This window comes from Aquarana catesbeiana, linkage group LG01, assembly GCF_042186555.1.
Source record: "Aquarana catesbeiana isolate 2022-GZ linkage group LG01, ASM4218655v1, whole genome shotgun sequence".
Classification (NCBI taxonomy): Eukaryota; Metazoa; Chordata; class Amphibia; order Anura; family Ranidae; genus Aquarana; species Aquarana catesbeiana.
In genome coordinates this window covers 552,043,193-552,060,431 of record NC_133324.1, presented here as the reverse complement: position 1 = coordinate 552,060,431, position 17,239 = coordinate 552,043,193, and the positions used below count along the sequence as shown (strand labels likewise).

General features: G+C 41.1%; 1 protein-coding gene across 2 annotated transcripts in view; it reads left to right on the top strand.

Moving 5' to 3' along the window:
• The first annotated feature begins 7,160 nt into the window (after positions 1 to 7,160).
• LRRC25 (leucine rich repeat containing 25) overlaps positions 7,161 to 17,239 on the top strand; it is a 58,178-nt gene continuing 48,099 nt past the window's right edge. Inside the window, exon 1 of one of the 2 annotated variants that reach the window (XM_073595892.1) lies at positions 7,161 to 7,306. The gene's annotated coding sequence lies outside the window, so the exon portion shown is untranslated. The remainder of the gene's footprint in view (positions 7,307 to 17,239) is intronic. The other variant, XM_073595883.1, reaches the window with a different exon arrangement.

Sequence of the window (17,239 nt, the reverse complement as noted above, 5' to 3'; positions counted from 1 at the left end):
GAGATATAGTGTGTCTGGTGGTCTACTGATAGCACCAGATCACTTTGTGAGGCAAAGGGAGGCGGCCGCCTGGTGTGATAACAAAAATGCGAATGTTATCCTGTGTCTGCAACAGTGCACAGAAAAACAGCATGTAAACTGGAAGTATAACTGGCTAACCGTATCTCCATGTAACACACAGCCTTAAATATAAACTGCATTAATAAAAAGAAGAATGTAATGAATTCACCCTGACTAACAGAGGGTCCCAACTCCCCCTAATTTGCGGGGCATCTAAGCTGTTATAGAATCTCAGACAATAACTGCAATAATATGCTCTCATCACCCCTCATGGTCATCACCTTCAAAGTGTCGTGACCACCTGCAGCTTTTATTCCACCGGTATATTTTAGACTACTGACCAAAATTACTATGCAATATTTAAGTAGCATCCTGTCTTTGACATTTGACAACAACCTCCGTTGTGCTCTGGAGCTCTTTGTGCTTACAGTAACTTGTTAGAAGTTAGTTTTGGAATCGAGTCCGAGCTGAGAAAAAAAAAAAAAAAGGGGGTTGTGACTGTCAGTGGACTAGTGCGTGGAATTGAGTCGTTATGACCGATGAGAGGGGATTCAACCGGATCTTTAGTCTTCTGCCTGGTCACGGTCCACTCTTGATCTGGGGTTCGGGGTGCCCTGTTTGGAACCTCCAGATCTCCCCTGCTTCATCTTCTTGGAGAATCTCTTTTCTGGCATGGAAAATGGAGACCGAGGTGGGCTTCTGTCATGCGGTGGTAGTGCAAAGTCCGCGTACCAGTCTGGAAGATCCACTGGGTCAAGGCCTAGTCCCGCACAGAAATCAGGAAGGTCTGCTGGAGTGCGGAGTACATGTTGGTGCCCATTCGCCGACACAATGAGCGCAAAAGGGAAGCGCCAGATATATCTGAGATCCCTCTCCCTAAGCTTATCCAAAAGCGGTCGTAGGGCTCTGCGATTTTTTAAAGTAATTTGTGATAAATCATGAAATAGCATTATGGTTTCACCATTAAAGATGATCCTGTCATTTGCTCTGCGTATTATATCTTCCTTCAATTGAAAGTTCTGTAGGCAACATATGATGTCACGTGGCGGGGCCATATCAGGGCCTTTAGGCCGGAGAGCTCTGTGGGCCCTGACAAATTCTATTTCTGTCTCTTCCTGCCTGTCAAGGAGGCTGTTAAAGACCCTCTGGAGGGCAGGAGTTATCTGGTCTGCCTCCACTGATTCGGGGATCCCCCGCACCCTGATATTGTTCCTCCTGCCCCTGTTATCGAGGTCCTCTACGTGCCTATTCAGGTCAATAAAGTGATGGGCATGAGAGACAGTGACCTGGTCCAGTCTGTGTAGGGCCTTGTCTCTCTGTCTCCCTGCGTGCTCTGAGGCCGCCGGTTTCTCAGTGAGAACTACTAAGTTAGTTTTCAGGTCTGTAATTGCCGCTGAAAACGCGGATTTGATGTCTGCCGAGAATACAGACATGTCTGCATAGGTCAGGGGTTTATTCACTCTGGATTTGCCCCTACCTGTGTCCTCTGTGGATTCCGAGTCTCCACTGAAATCCTCCTCATGGAGCTCGGTCTGTTGCGTCGGCGCCATCTTGGGACCGGCCGTGCTGCTGCTCGCCGCCGGCTTTTGTTTCAGGAAATCGGCGATGTTCCTGGCAGCGGATGACTGTTTTCCATGGTGGGATCATGTCTGCGGGGTGGTGTAGAGCTTTCTGCCCGGCATTGAGGGCTCTGCGACAGGGTGTCAGGCTGTAAGGCTGTGTGACCTACGGAGCTCTGCTAATGTGCTTCCATCTGAGCTGCGCGTCAAGCCACGCCCCAATTAATTTATTCTTTATTTAATCTTTATTATTCTGCCTATAACATCCTGCTCTCACATGTCCCTTTCCAAACTGTCATGCTAGTGGCAGACTAGCAGCTATACATATGTTTGTTCCTATGGAACAAGCTATGCAAGTCATTAAGCAAAAACATTAAGACCCAGCTTTTCCAAGTGCATTGTGCTATGCTCATTTATATGGGTATTCCTCAATGATATTTGAATACCATATATATCCTTTATATTAGAATCAGACACATTGCTATGACATCTTTTGACTTATCACCTTTTATATGGATATAATTCATAAATAACGCATAAGTATAGCCTCTTCTTTGTTCTGTATATTTTATTCTTGGGACAAATTAGATACCCAGAAGATATCAAATACAATTCTTTCTTGTGACAGACTATATACACTCTCCTCTTCTAGTTAACTATTTTGTCCGCCATCAAAATTTACTCTGTTATATTATGCCATTCCTAGGGGATCCTTTCTGTTTTGCCTCAGTGGTCGCCTTGGCCTGCACGCATCCGGGAGGGACGGGGATAGGTGAGACACCATATCCCATCATAGTGGAACCATTACTAATTGACACCACTTAGTATCAACCCTGATGCCTTCTACTATAATTACACCAGCAACAATGCCCAATATCATTCCAGTTTTGGATTTTTAAAGGAACCTAATCTAGCATATTACAAAGTGAGTCATTTACCCCCACCTAATCATTACTAGACGATACGCATATTCATACACATACAAGATATGATAATTTGACTCATTATCTTATATTCTAATCTGTTTTAGACGAACTGCTCTTTTTTAGCTACATCCCTGAAGAAGGACAAACATATTGTTTTATTCCGAAACGCGTTGGGTGTTAATGAAGAGCTTTCGCACAATTCATTGTTCTGCGAAGAATGTCACATTAATGATTTATGTAACTATGTAATATGCCTTGTGAAATCTATGAAACACTATGTTTTTAAATTATGTCATGTTTAAATAAATATTTTGTTACTTCTTCTATCTTGTTACACACAATTATTACGCAATTATATATACCAGTATCCTTAGCAAAGTGCCGATAAAGTCCTCCTAGGGTAATTCCTTTTTCTATATATTCCAGGTGCAACTGAAGAGAGAGAGTCGCTTAACCCCCAAACATAATTAAGCTATATGGATGTCGCAGTGTAGTGACCAAGTAATTCAAATACCCATAGTTCCTCACCTGATATAATTATCATATTAAATCAGATAAGTTTATCACATTGCGACATAAAATTGACATAAAATTAACAAAAAATAAAAATGTTACATACAAAATGGCATATAATCGCAGCAACATCGGAACTTGTGATAAAATCACGAAAATAATAATGATTAAAATCTAATCAGATTAAAATTACCTGACATACCTATTGACATAAAATGTTACATACAAAATCGCATATAATCGCAGCAACCTCGGGAACTTGTGATAAAATCACAAAAATAATAGTGGTTAAAATCTAAGCAGATTAAAATTACCTGCACGGCATAATCTAAAATTCTACGTAGATAGAAAGCGGAAGTTGATAAAAGATTCTCCAGTACCTCTCTGTATCACATAGTTCCATATTGTACATACACAATAAAAAAATATGTAATCCAAACAGGGCATAGTTATTAAGTTATCTATACAGAAAACAGATCAAAATCTCAGAGTGAGGAACCCCTCAATTAAAACTCTAATGCCCCGTACACACGGTCGGATTTTCCGATGGAAAATGTCCGATCGGAGCGTGTTGTCGGAAATTCCGACCGTGTGTGGGCTCCATCGGACATTTTCCATCGGATTTTCCGACACACAAAGTTGGAGAGCAGGAGATAAAATTATCCGACAACAAAATCCGTTGTCGGAAATTCCGATCGTGTGTACACAAATCCGACGGACAAAGTGCCACGCATGCTCAGAATAAATAAAGAGATGAAAGCTATTGGCCACTGCCCCGTTTATAGTCCCGACGTACATGTTTTACGTCACCGCGTTTAAAACGATCGGATTTTCCGACAACTTTGTGTGACCGTGTGTATGCAAGACAAGTTTGAGCCAACACCCGTCTGAAAAAATCCTAGGATTTTGTTGTTGGAATGTCCGAACAAAGTCCGACCGTGTGTACGCCCTATAATACATTGTGTAATCGTCCACTCTAGTGAACCTAAAAATCGCTGATAAAGCAATTAATATCGAGTTCGATATTTAACCCTTTCGGGCTAAGAGTGTCAGTTAAAAAATCCATTGAGTTTCTTTTTTGATAAATCCCTTATTATATTACCCCCCCTCCAAGATTGTTTGATGTGATCAATCCCCCAAAATAACAATCCAGCAGGATCTTGTCCGTGATGTAATTTGAAATGCAGGGATACGTTATGGTCTTTATAGCCAATAGTAATGTTGTGCACATGCTCAGCGATTCTCACTCTTAAAAGACGCTTAGTGCAACCTATGTACATTAATCCACATGGATAACACAGGGCATACATTACATGTGATGTATTACATGTTATAAAGTGCTTAATTTCAAATTCCCTATTGTTGGAAGTTGCAGTGAATTTTTCTATTTTTCTCATAGTTCTCGCCACCATTCTACACGCTTTGCACTTCCGGCACGCAAAAAAAACATTTTGTTCCCAGAAGGTTGGATTTCTCCCGGGGGGATCAATAATCTTTTTGACTATAACATCCCCAAAGCTTGGCGCCTTACGGTAAATGAACTTGGGCTTGTCAGGTAGAACACTTGCCAGTGTCCTATCCAGACAAAGGACTTGCCAATGCTTATGGAAAATATTCTCCACCTCCTTGTACTGTGAGTGGAAGGGAGATATGAAACTCCATTCATGATCTAAGTTTCTTTCCATCCTGGGTGCATCTCTTAAACAATGATCTCGAGGGAGAGCCCTAATCTCCTCAATAATAGGGTCTAAAAACCGTGGTTTATACCCTTTTTCCACAAACCTATTTTTTAATACTGTAACCTGTTGGTCAAAATCCTCTAATTCAGAGCAGTTTCTCCTGATCTTCAATATTTGGCCCTTGGGCACATTTTTCAACCATAGCGGATGGTGGCCGCTATGCACTGGAAGATAACTATTTCTGTCGGTGGGTTTGAAGAACACTTTCGTTTGTACTCTGTCACCAACTCTATAGATGTTCACATCTAAAAAGTGTATTTCCTCAGTGCTCCACTGGCTCGTAAGTCTGATATTATGAGTATCGTTGTTCAAATGAGACATATAATCTTGAAGTGCCAGTTCTGAACCTGCCCATATCAATATCAGGTCATCAATATAGCGTTTGTAATATAAGAGTTCTGGTCTTCTGTCTCTAAAAATCTCTTATATTACAAACGCTATATTGATGACCTGATAGAATGGTGGCGAGACCTAGTTTTTTGGCAGCTCACGAGGTCTCACCCATTTCTTCAGTGGTGTCAGTTTTATTTTCATTTGTCTATGATCAATTTTGGCCCCCACCTACTATCTTAGTGGTTCATCTAGGGCAGTGGTTGTCAACTCCAGTCCTCAGGACCCACCAACAGGCCAGGTTTGCAAAATAGCTGAAATACATCACAGGTGATATCACTTGCTGCTCAGTGATTGCAGTATTCTAGTCTGCAACTCCCCAAGGTAATACATAAAACCTGGCCTGTTGGTGGGTCCCGAGGACTGGAGTTGAGAACCAGTGATCTAGGGGGTAACGATTTGAGGAATATTAGGACACTTGATTTATGGTTTATGATAAAACGAGACCTTCATCGTTTTTCGGTCACTTCCCCAGGTACGACGATTGTCTTTTCCAAGGTTGTCTCGCGTCTCGTTTGACTGTCCTCGACTCAGAGGAGGGTCATGGAGAAGATGCGGGAAAGAGTTAATAGAACTCTGAAAAAGTTCATCTTATCGGCATGTGGATCTGGAAGGTGGTGTATCAGGTTTATACAGGGCGAGATGGGGTCAACCTTTCAGATGTGGGTTTGGATATTTTCAATTTAGGCCTTCAAAACTGAGCTAGGAGACCCTGGGGTCCGCGACCTGGAGCCAGTTGCAGCAAAGACCATTCCCACCATCAGGGGCCCTGGTGAACACCTGCTGGCTCTTAGATTCTGCGCCCTGGGGAATTTCATGTTTTAGCTCCCAGTGTGATCCTTGTTGGTGCTCCAGAGGACCTGCTTTCCTGAACCACCCAGAGCTCTATCCGCAGCAGTCAGCTGTAGGGTCCACTACCTTAGCGGTGCACTCCTGATCCCAACAGGTTCATCTGTCACCTTCAGGTGACCTGACCATGGCTAGATGTTCACTTTAACCCCATTCCCAAAATAAAATACAGTGAGGATTTGTAAGGCTATAGGAGCAAACGGGCATTAGCATTTTGAGAGGCCTGGCTATGAATGTCACTGTCAAAGCCCAACAAAAATTACAAAGATGAAAACATGGCTCAACCATGTGGTTTTACCCCCCCCAATCTTACGTGTGAATAAGCCTCTAGACTGGGGGTGCCCCGAGACTAAAAATACTTTTGAAGGGTGCCATCGCCAACCAAGGAAAGGTTGAAAAACACTGGACTAGGCATGTGGTTTTTGTGCTGAGAATGTAAAAAGGGGGCACAATATGGGCCCACTTTCTTGAGATTGTGGCCATCCCTTCCCTATGTAATTTATAATTTAAGGTTTTGTTGCAGTTAGTTATTTGGGTATTAAAGGGTGCTGTCCCCTTTAAGAAGCTGGGGATAAGTTTTCCGGTGGGAACCAATGGGAATCCGGGGAATGTTCTGGAAGACTGGGAGAGGCTACTTAAGGACAGTGGGATTGGTGCTTGCCCTCTTTCCCGGTGGTCAAGACTGGAAGAAAAAAGTTCCCTTCCTTCAGTTGCGAGCACTATTATGTGGTTGGGTCACCCTGGTATTCTAGGGGGAACTGGTTTTATTTTTATGTAAAATGTGTAGTACTGCTGCTCATGTTCTAAAAACTGAGCAGGATGAACTGAAGTTTATTTGAATTTATGATGTAATTTGGTTGATAAAAAAAGAGTATTGAAGGATATTAATGTGTTAAAAAAAACAATAAATGTGCTGTGGTCATTTTTTTGCCAAGTTCTGTCTGCTGTTTATTTAATTTGGTTGTATCTGGGGAAAAGTGTGCTGGGACAGGTGTGACCTGCAATTTCATAGGCAGAGCTTCCAGGTCCAGGAATTGCAAAGTTAGAGAAACTGTAAATGTGAAAGCTAAAACTTTGTCATGTTTCAGTACACAGAAAGAAGAAGTTTTTGGTATGTTGAAATACCACTGTTTCTGCTTCCCTTTTTGTCAGTATAGATTAGTGTTCTAAAAGTAACACAGGATCATTCTGTTCTGAACCTATCAATAGGAACTACGATATAGAATAAGGATATCTTACATATTAAAATCATAGCTGTGAAAAGCAAAAGGTAAGTTTTAGTGCGTTACGCTCATCTACTTTTTTTTTTCTTTTATGTGTACTGGATTAAGAGGAGGTGTGTTTTCTTTTTTTGCTTTCACATTATGCATGTTGTCTATGATGTTTAATTTTAACTTTATTCATAGAGAAAAACTTTCGAATAAAATAGGATTTCCTTCTTTAAATCCACAACTATTTTGATTTGTGAAATAACACAAAATATACAAATATATAAACTTACACAAACAAATGTAGGCACTGAGGGCTTGTTCTGTTCTGACATGCAGCAGCCCTTGCCTTCTTTCTGAAAACTGATCCATGATATGTCGCCTCCTCACCATCTGTCTTAACCCTAAAAAAGGCTGAACCACTGCATCACAGCCACATGCATTGTACGTGGTTGTGGTGCAGCCCCATACACCTAAATGGGTCACGTTTAGCAGTGGTACCACCCGGCAAAGGCAAAACATAGTTTCATTTTTCATGCAGCTTTGATGCATAACTTCTCAGTTGCGTACAGCCCTGAGCGATTTTGGATTTACTTACACTTTATTATCTGTGTTATGAAACAGAACAGAAAACTCTTGAAAAGTGAACCAACTGTCTTTATTAGGTCAACCCCATGGGCATCACTGTCATTGGAGTCAAATGGTCACTGTCTATAGACATGATATCAAGTTGACTTGTGAACTACATAATTTATTGATTAACTGAACTACTTTTGTATTTGTCCATAGTTAGCTCAATGTTAGAGAAGTTGTATACTTCTCATTAATCTCAAGTATTGCACATAAGATCTTTAGTCATAGTTCTGCTAGCTTCTATAGCTCTTTTTTTCTCAGATATTTACAGGAAATTTGTGTTTTAATTAAGAATACATGATGCTGCCAGGGCTGGACTTGTCCATAACCAACCAGCTAGTACCTAGGGTGGCAGGAGTGCTTGATGTGGCACACAACCAACAACATATATTATAGACTGTTAGTACTAATACTAGGATGGCACTAGTACAACCTGTGTACAAGAAGTGGTAGATTTGCTTTTAAGGTACCTCGTAAAGGAACAGCACAGCTGAACAGCTTGCTTTGAGGTGCATCCTATCGAATTGAGAATAAGGCACACGTCTCTGCTCTACTGAACAATTGCAGATGATGTACTAAGACCTGATTCACACCTATGCATTTTTAGTGCTTTTTGCATTTTGCACTATAGTCCATTTAACACGGTTTCCTATGGAACATGTTCTGTACTGCAAATCTGCAAAAAGCACTAAAAATGCATAGGTGTGAACCAGGCCTATTAAATAACGAGAAGCTGTGTTCACTTCAATTATCTTCAATTATTCATCATTTGCAAGGTAAAATCTCAGTTTCTTTTTTAACCACTTGACCACTGGGCACGTAAACCCCCTTCCTAACCAGACCAATTTTCAGCTTTCGGGGCTCTCACATTTTGAATGACAATTACTCAGTCATACAACACTGTACCCATATGAAATTTTTGTCCTTTTTTTCACACAAATAGAGCTTTCTTTTGATGGCATTTAATCACCCTTGGGTTTATTTTTTGCGCTATAAAAGAAAAAAGACTGAAAATTTTGTAAAAAAAATTAATTTTTCTTTGTTTCTGTTATAAAATTTAGCAAATTAGTAATTTTTCTTCATAAATTTTGGCCAAAATTTATACTGCTACATATCTTTGGTAAAAATGAGTACAAATTGGTGTATATTATTTGGTCTTTGTGAAAGTTGTGTAGAGTCCACAAGCTATGGTGCCAATATCTGAAATTTGATCACACCTGAAGTACTGACGGCCTATCTAATTTCTTGAGACCCTAACATGCCAGAAAAGTACAAATACCCCCCAAATGACCCCTTTTTGGAAAGAAGACATTCCAAGGTATTTAGAAAGATGCATGGTGAGCAGGTTATTTCTCACACACAACAGGGCTTTTTTTCAGCGGGAACGCGGGGGAACACAGTTCCGGCACCTCCAGCACTGAATGTATGCAATAGCATTGGGTGTGGGGTATGCTGGAGGGTCTATTGATGTTGTCTGCTGGGGGATCTATTGTCACTGGTGGGGTCTTCTGTTGCTGGCTGCTGGGAGATCTGTTGTTGTTGGGGGGGGGGTTCTAATGTTGGTTGGGTAGATATTTTGTTACTGGGTGTGATATTTTGTTGTAGGTGGTTCACTGTTGCTGCAGGGAATCTATTGTTGTTGGGGTGGAGTACATTGTTGCTGGTGGAGTCTATTGTTGTGTGGGGATCTATTGCTGGGATTCTATTGTTGCTGGTTGCAGGGGATCTATTTTACTGCTTTTCTTTTTATCATTATCATGTTCCATACAAATGATTTAGCACCACAAAATGATACTTAATTCTGTATTCTCTAAAAGGGGCAGTACTGGTAGGTGGGTAGGGGGTGGAATCAAGGGATGGTGGTCAGAGGTGGGTAGGGGGCAGAGACAAGGGGTGACTCAGACGGGGGGAGTTCCTGCACCTATTCTCAGAGAAAAAAAGCCCTGACACACAGCATATGCATACCACAAATTACACCCCAAAACACATTCTGCTATTACTCCAGAGTATGGCGATACCACATGTGTGAGACTTTTACACAGCGTGGCCACATACAGAGGCCCAACATGCAGGGAGCACCTTCAGGCGTTCTGGAGCACCCAGGCCAATTCTGACATTTCTCTCCTACATGTAAAAATAATAATTTATTTGCTGGAAAACGACATAGAACCCCAAAACATTATATTTTTTTTTTTTAGCAAAGACCCTAGAGAATACAATGGCGGTCGTTGCAACTTTTTATCTTGCACAGTATTTTTGCAGCAATTTTGTGCTTAAAAAAACAAAACAGTAAAGTTAGCCCAACGTTTTTGCATAATGTGAAAGATGAAGTTATGTTAAGTAAATAGATACTCAACATGTCACCCTTCAAAATTGCACACGCTTGTGGAATGGCGCCAAACTTCGCTACTTAAAAATCCCCATAGGTGACGCTATAAAATTTTTTACTGGTTACATGTTTGAGTTACAGAGGAGGTCTAGGGCCAAAATTATTGCTCTCACTCTAATGTTTGCAGCGATACCTCACATGTGTGGTTTGAACACCGTTTTCATATGTGGGTGGGACTTACACATGCGTTCGCTTCTGCATGTGAGCACACGGGGACAGGGGTGCTTTAATTTTTTTTATTGTTCATTTTACTTTATTTTAGCTTGACACTTTTTTCCAAAAAATACATTTTTTGATCACTTTTATTCCTATTACAAGGAATGTAAACTTTCTGACAGGTCCTCTTTACAGTGAGATATGGGGACAGTAAGACCCCACATCTCACCTCTAGGCTGGGAAGCCTGAAATAAAAAAAAAAAGGATCCTTTGATCATATCGGCGAGTCGGTAGAAGCACCGAAGGGCGGCGGGAGGCATCACTCAGATATCCCCACACAAAGGACGTCATATGACGGCGGGCGGGAAGTGGTTAAAATGCATTTTTTTTTAACACAAAGTTGTTCATTTATACAATATTTCTAACACATAGCATGTGCATACCAAAAATGACACCCCAAAATAGATTCTCCTACTCCTGAGTACGGCGATACCACATGTGTAAGACTTCCACAGCCTGGCCACATTCAGAGGCTGAGTACAACATATAGTATGGCTATAGTATAGTATGGCTGAGCATGGCCGAGTATGGCTGAGCATGGCAGGGTATTGCAGGGTATCGCCGAGTATGACTGGGTATGGCTGGGTATCACCAAGTACTGCAGAGTATGGCCGGGTATGGCAGAGTATGGCTGGGTATGGCAGGGTATGGTAGAGTATGGCTGAGCATGGAGGGATGGCTGAGCATTGATGGATGGATGGATGGCTGGATGTGACTGCAATTGTCACAGAGCAGCGCTGTGGGCACTACAGATCCAGCCCACAGCGCTGCTGCCATCCGATCTCTCCCCCTCTCCTCTCACACTGTACCGATTGGTACACAGAGAGGAGAGAGGAACCGGCATGACGTCGGTTTGTTTACAAGTGATCGCTCCGTCACTTGACAGAGCGATCACGTGGTAAATGGCCGCTATCAGTGGCCATTTACCGTGATCCGCGATGCGCCGTGTCCAGGTCACGGATGTTCTCAGGTGCGCGCGAGAGCAGGATTCTGGGAGGACATCACTGTACGCCCTCCCAGAGTTATGCAACCACCCTGTAGCCATCATTCGGCTATGGGTCGGTTGGCAAGTAGTTAATCTACCCGGCAAAGTTTGAATGAACATTTTTTTTTCCTGAAGCTCTTCTCTAACAGATATTATATGCACATTGAAATGCAACTCTTTGAAATAGTAGATATAAAAGTAATAATTTTACTTTCTGGCTCTCTATCTCCCCTCTAAACATTGGGGGTTATTTACTAAAGGCAAATCCACTTTGCACAACAAGTGCAAACTATAACTCCAAAGTGCACTTGAAATTGCACTGAAAGTGCACTTAGAAGTGCAGTCATTGTAGATCCGAGGGGGACATACAAGGAAAATAAAAAACAGCATTTTAGCTTGCACATGCTTGGATAATAAAATCAGCAGAGTTTCCCCTCATTTCAGATATACCCCTCAAATTTACAGTGACTGCACTTCCAAATGCACTTTCAGTTCAATTTCAAGTGCACTTTGCACTTGTAGTGCAAAGTGGATTTGCCTTTCGTAAATAACCCCCATTGTTTATAAGCACGGTGGCAGAGAGTCCGTTTCTTGAAAGGAGCAGGTATTACAGCTCTGTATTTTGACAGACTAGCAAACTACACATGCCCTTTGTACTTTGAGAATTTTTTTGGGTGTGTGTAACATCCTCAAGGCACACAGCGAGTTAGAGTGTTTAAAACTAAGCCAAATTATTATGTTTTTTGTTTAGTAACAAATTATGTAGATCCATCTTCTTTGTGTTATTAGCACTTTGGGTACACTATTTCTTTATATTTAAAGGCTAATTTCATCTTTCTGACGATGTTTCACTTTACACCCACATTCTCACCAATAAATAGCTTTGAGCAGCATCCGACAAGACACTAATTGCAGCAATTTCTTAAAAATATGAGCACCCCCACAAAGCCCTCTGCCATTACCATCGCTTGCACAGTGCCTGCACAACCTGCTGGCTACCGTGTGTCCCCCGACCCTCTCCTTCATTACTTATCCCCCTCCTGTATCGGTAGAGACATCGGGTTTTGCAGGGGACACAGAGGGAAGCATACAGAGATGCCCAGTGGCATGGATCTGAGCCAATGTAGAAGGTGAGTGGGGGATTGGTAAATATATCTCATATTTACTGATCCTTCACTTACCTGAGTGAACACCACTCAGTGTTCAGTACTAAGCACCACGTTCATAACTGGAGATATAGTAAACATGATTAGCATGTTTAATATCTTCTTAATTTTTGAATGAACAGGAAGAAGTCTGTATAGTGCACTTCCTGTTCAGTGTTAGTGAGTGTAGGACTGCAGACGACAAGAAGATTGAGGACAGTGTCCAGAATCTTTTTCTAAAAATATCAATTGTGAAATATAAGGGGGTTTGTTCAGATATTTCCCCAAAGCCCCTCTTAACAGTAATCATATAAAAATATCCATCTTGCGCTAAAAAAACCCCAAAAGATATCAACTCAAAAAGTGTGAGCTGTGCCAGCACTTTATGTGCTATTCTAACACAAATAAATCAAACAAACAAAAAGTAAGTGCACTAGTGTTGAAAACATAATATACTCAAAGAATCACCTACCTTAGTGAAAAGGATACATCAGTGACATCACACCACAATAATAAATGGAAATCATAAAAGTCCAACTCTTCAAAATTGTAGAATACTGTCCCTTTACTCTACTTTTTGTTTATGTGTAACAATCAGTTTTTCTGCTAGAAAATTACTTAGAACCCCCAAACAGTATTTATTTTTTTTTCAAGCGGAGGCCCTAGAGAATAAATTGGTGGGTTTTGTGATTTTTTTTTTTACGTCACAAGGTATTTTTGCAGACAATATATAACCCAATTGTTTTGTAAAATATAAAAAGATGATGTTACGCTGCGTAAATAGATATCAAACATGTCACTCTTTAAAACGTCGCACAACGGAGACAAATGACTTTTACTATCCATAGGCAATGCTTTGTGAGCCTTTGCAGGTTAAAACTTTAGATTTAGAAGGAGGTCTAATGCTAGAAATACTGCCCATGATCTGACATTCGTGTTAATACCTCCCATGTGTGGGACAATCGCTGTTTGTGTGCGTGCGGGATTGACGCGCACTAGCACGGGGGGTGAGGGCACTTAAAATTTTTTTAATTCATTAATTTTTTTATTTTCACACTGTCGATTTACATTTTTTTTGGATCACTTTTATTGCTGTCACAAGGAATGAAAACATCCCTTGTGGCAGCAATAGGAACGAGGCAGATACTCTTTATGGAGCGATCTGGGGTCTATAAGATCCCAAATCCCTCCTCTGCCCTTGAAAGCATTCAGAACACCAAGATCGGCAGTTTTGAATCTTTTCTGGAAGTGATGTCATGTCATTGCTTCCAGGTTACCATAGCAAAACCCGACCCCGGCTTTGCATGGGTCTCCGTCTAGCCAGCAGATGTGCCAGCTAGTACCTCGGGTCTCCCAGTGGGACAGGAGTGCCTGAGAGAGCCACAGAAGGCGGCAGTGCTTGTAATACCAATCAAAAGGCTAGTTAGCTGCTTCTATTGCTATTACAAAGGAAGCAACCGTCGGCTCTAAAAACGGTAGCCTGTAGGCATCACTCTTGAAATCAAATGATGTACTATGTACGAGATTTAAAAGCAAATGGTTAAAATGTGACCCAAAAGTATGCAATGTGTTTTTCAGTGTTCAGTCTTGATATGCTGTTCCATGTGAATCCCACATGGAAACTATTGGCACACGCCACCACTATGTGTTTCATTCCCAATTTATAAATAAGATGGACCTCACCTTAAATGGTGGGACCTGGTTTCAATACTGCGCCTTTCCCATTTTAGGGAATATATATAATAGCGCCACCTTGTCTCCTCCATTCCGCAGTAGGACCTATTCGAGCCCCTTCCCTTTAAGGGCTCATGCACACTGGACGTTGTTACAACTGCAGTTTCTGGCTTCAGGCATTTTTTTCTGCAGCCAGTAAACTTCCCAGCATGTTATCTTATGTGTCCATGTGATAGGCTTTTATCAGCATTTTTTGGGGAGGGAGTTTTCTGGTTGAAAAAAAAAAAAAAACAGAACTAGTATGTTTGAAGAGGAGTTTTTAAGCTGTAAAAATGCTCTGACTCTGATAAAAGCTTTAAAATTCTGAAAAACAATCCTATTCTTCGCTTATGAGCATTTTGAGCCATAAGCTTTTGTGGGAGAATAGTTTTGCAAAAAAAAGCTAAAAAATGCAACAGCTACTGCAAAAACGCTGCAAAACTCATACTACAGGTACAGCTTTCTACAGCTAACGTTACTGACTTTTTTATAAAGTCCGGTGTGCATGAGGCCTAAAGGATGGCTTTCAATAACACCACAACTTTTCTCCTGTTCTCTTCCTGATACTGCAGAGTGGAGGAGACAGCATATCAAGATTAAGCATTGAAGTGCACATTGCATGCTTCTGGGTCACATTTTAAAGGAACAGCATCATATAATTTTGAAGAGTTGGTCTTCTTAACAGTAATGTTAAAAAAAAAAGAAAGAAGTCCCCATTCACATCTGTGTGATGCGGGGATGCTCACAATATCAAGCGTGTAGCTTCAGTGCATGAAAACGCTTGTTGTTCCTGTTGGTAGCGCCATTCTTTTGTTAATGCTAACATAAATGCAATACAGCACACCACAACACTTGATAACATATTCCCATGCATTATGGTATGCTGTGTTTTTTTAAATAAAAAAAAAAAAAAAAAAAGGTACATAAACCTTTTTGGTGCAATTTCTGTGCATTGGACAACTCATCCAAATGAAGGGGTTGCCCAAGCGCAATGCACGTTTAGTGGTACATGAATGAATGAGCATTACCACAACGCATAGATGTGAAGCCAAACTGGAATGAAACTTGACTAATAAAATCCGAAAAGCAGGCAGCTCTTTATTGCGAAAAAGACATGCTATCTCTTCTTAGCAATAACACTTAGGGCTAAGTTTACACTTGCTTCAAAACCAGGCTTCGGACAGGCTTTGTTAAAGCTCTCTGAATGCCGGTCAAAACCCGTGTCACTAAATAAAATGGTTAGCTTACAGTCCTATGTACACCTTGCTTTTGCTTGGTGCTTCGATGAGGCTTCAGTGGGGCTTCAATGGGGCTTTGGTGAAGCTTCGATGGGGCTTCAAGCGAGCTTTGCCATAGACTTCTATGGAGGCTTTGAAGACGCTTTGAAGCACCACTATGGCTACATGGGGTATAATTTTTGAAGCGAAGCCAAAGCAAAGCAAAAGCAAGATGTAAACAGGACTGAAAGCTAACCATTATATTTAGTGACAGGAGCTTTGACTGGCGTTCAGAGAGCTTTACAAAGCAAGTGTAAACTAGCCGTTAATGTGTGTTGATGCCAAAGCAAGTTTAAATGAGACCTAACTTGCACTGCATCCAGAGGTAACTGGGGAGAAGATGACAGTGGCCAGCGAGGGATTTAACCACCACATCGCTGGAATGAGGAAATGAGTATCTCTGAGAGATTAGTTCCGCTTTAACGACTTAAGCCCCAGACCATTTGGCTGCCCAAAGACCAGAACACTTTTTGCGATTCAGCACTGCGTCAATTTAACTGACAATTGCGCGGTCGTGCGACGTGGCTCCCAAACAAAATTGGCGTCCTTTTTTCCCCACAAATAGAGCTTTCTTTTGGTGGTATTTGATCACCTATGCAGTTTTTATTTTTTGCGCTATAAACAAAAAAATAGCGAAGCGGCAATTGTGAAAAAAACGCATTATTTTTTACTTTTTGCTATAATAAATATATAAAAAAACATTTTTTTCCTCAGTTTAGGCCGATATGTATTCTTCTACATATTTTTGGGAAAAAAAAAAAGAAAGAAAAAAAAAATCGCAAAAAGCGTTTATTGATTGGTTTGCGCAAAAGTTATAGCGTCTACAAAATAGGGGATAGTTTTATGGCATTTTTATTATTTGTTTTTCTACTAGTAATGGCGGCGATCAGCTATTTTTATCATGACTGCGACATTATGGCATACAGATCGGACGCTTTTGGTGAGATTTTGGGATCATTCACATTTATACAGCAATCAGTGCAGTTAAAAATGCATTGATTACTGTGTAAATGTGACTGGCAGTGAAGGGGTTAACCACTAGGTAGGGGTTAAGTGTGTCCTAGGTAATGATTCTGGGGGGAGGAGCTATGTGTGACACAACACTGATTACCGCTCCCGATTACAGGGGCTGTGATCAGTGTCCTGTCACTAGGCAGAACGGGGAAATGCTTGTATACAGCATTTCCCCATTCTTCCTCTCACGGAGGTCGCGGCGCGTGCGCAAACCGATACTTAAAGGGCAACGTACAGGTACATTAATCTGCCTGTACGTGCCCTTCTGCCCACGTATATCGGCGTGAGCCGGTCGGCAAGCGGTTAAACACCCCCATAAACACACACATAATCTATACATGTCCACTACACACTAGAGCTGCACGATTCTGGGAAAAATTTGAATCACAATTTTTTTGCTTAGAATAAAGATCACGATTCTCGGCGTAACATCATCTTTCACAATATACAAAAAAATTGGGCTAACTTTACTGTTTATATTTTTTTTCATTTATTGAAGTGTATTTTTTCCCAAAAAATTGCCTTTGAAAGACAGCTGCACAAATACAGTGTGACATAAAATATTGCAACGACCGCCATTTTATTCTTCCCAATATATATATATATAATGTTTGGTGGTCTTA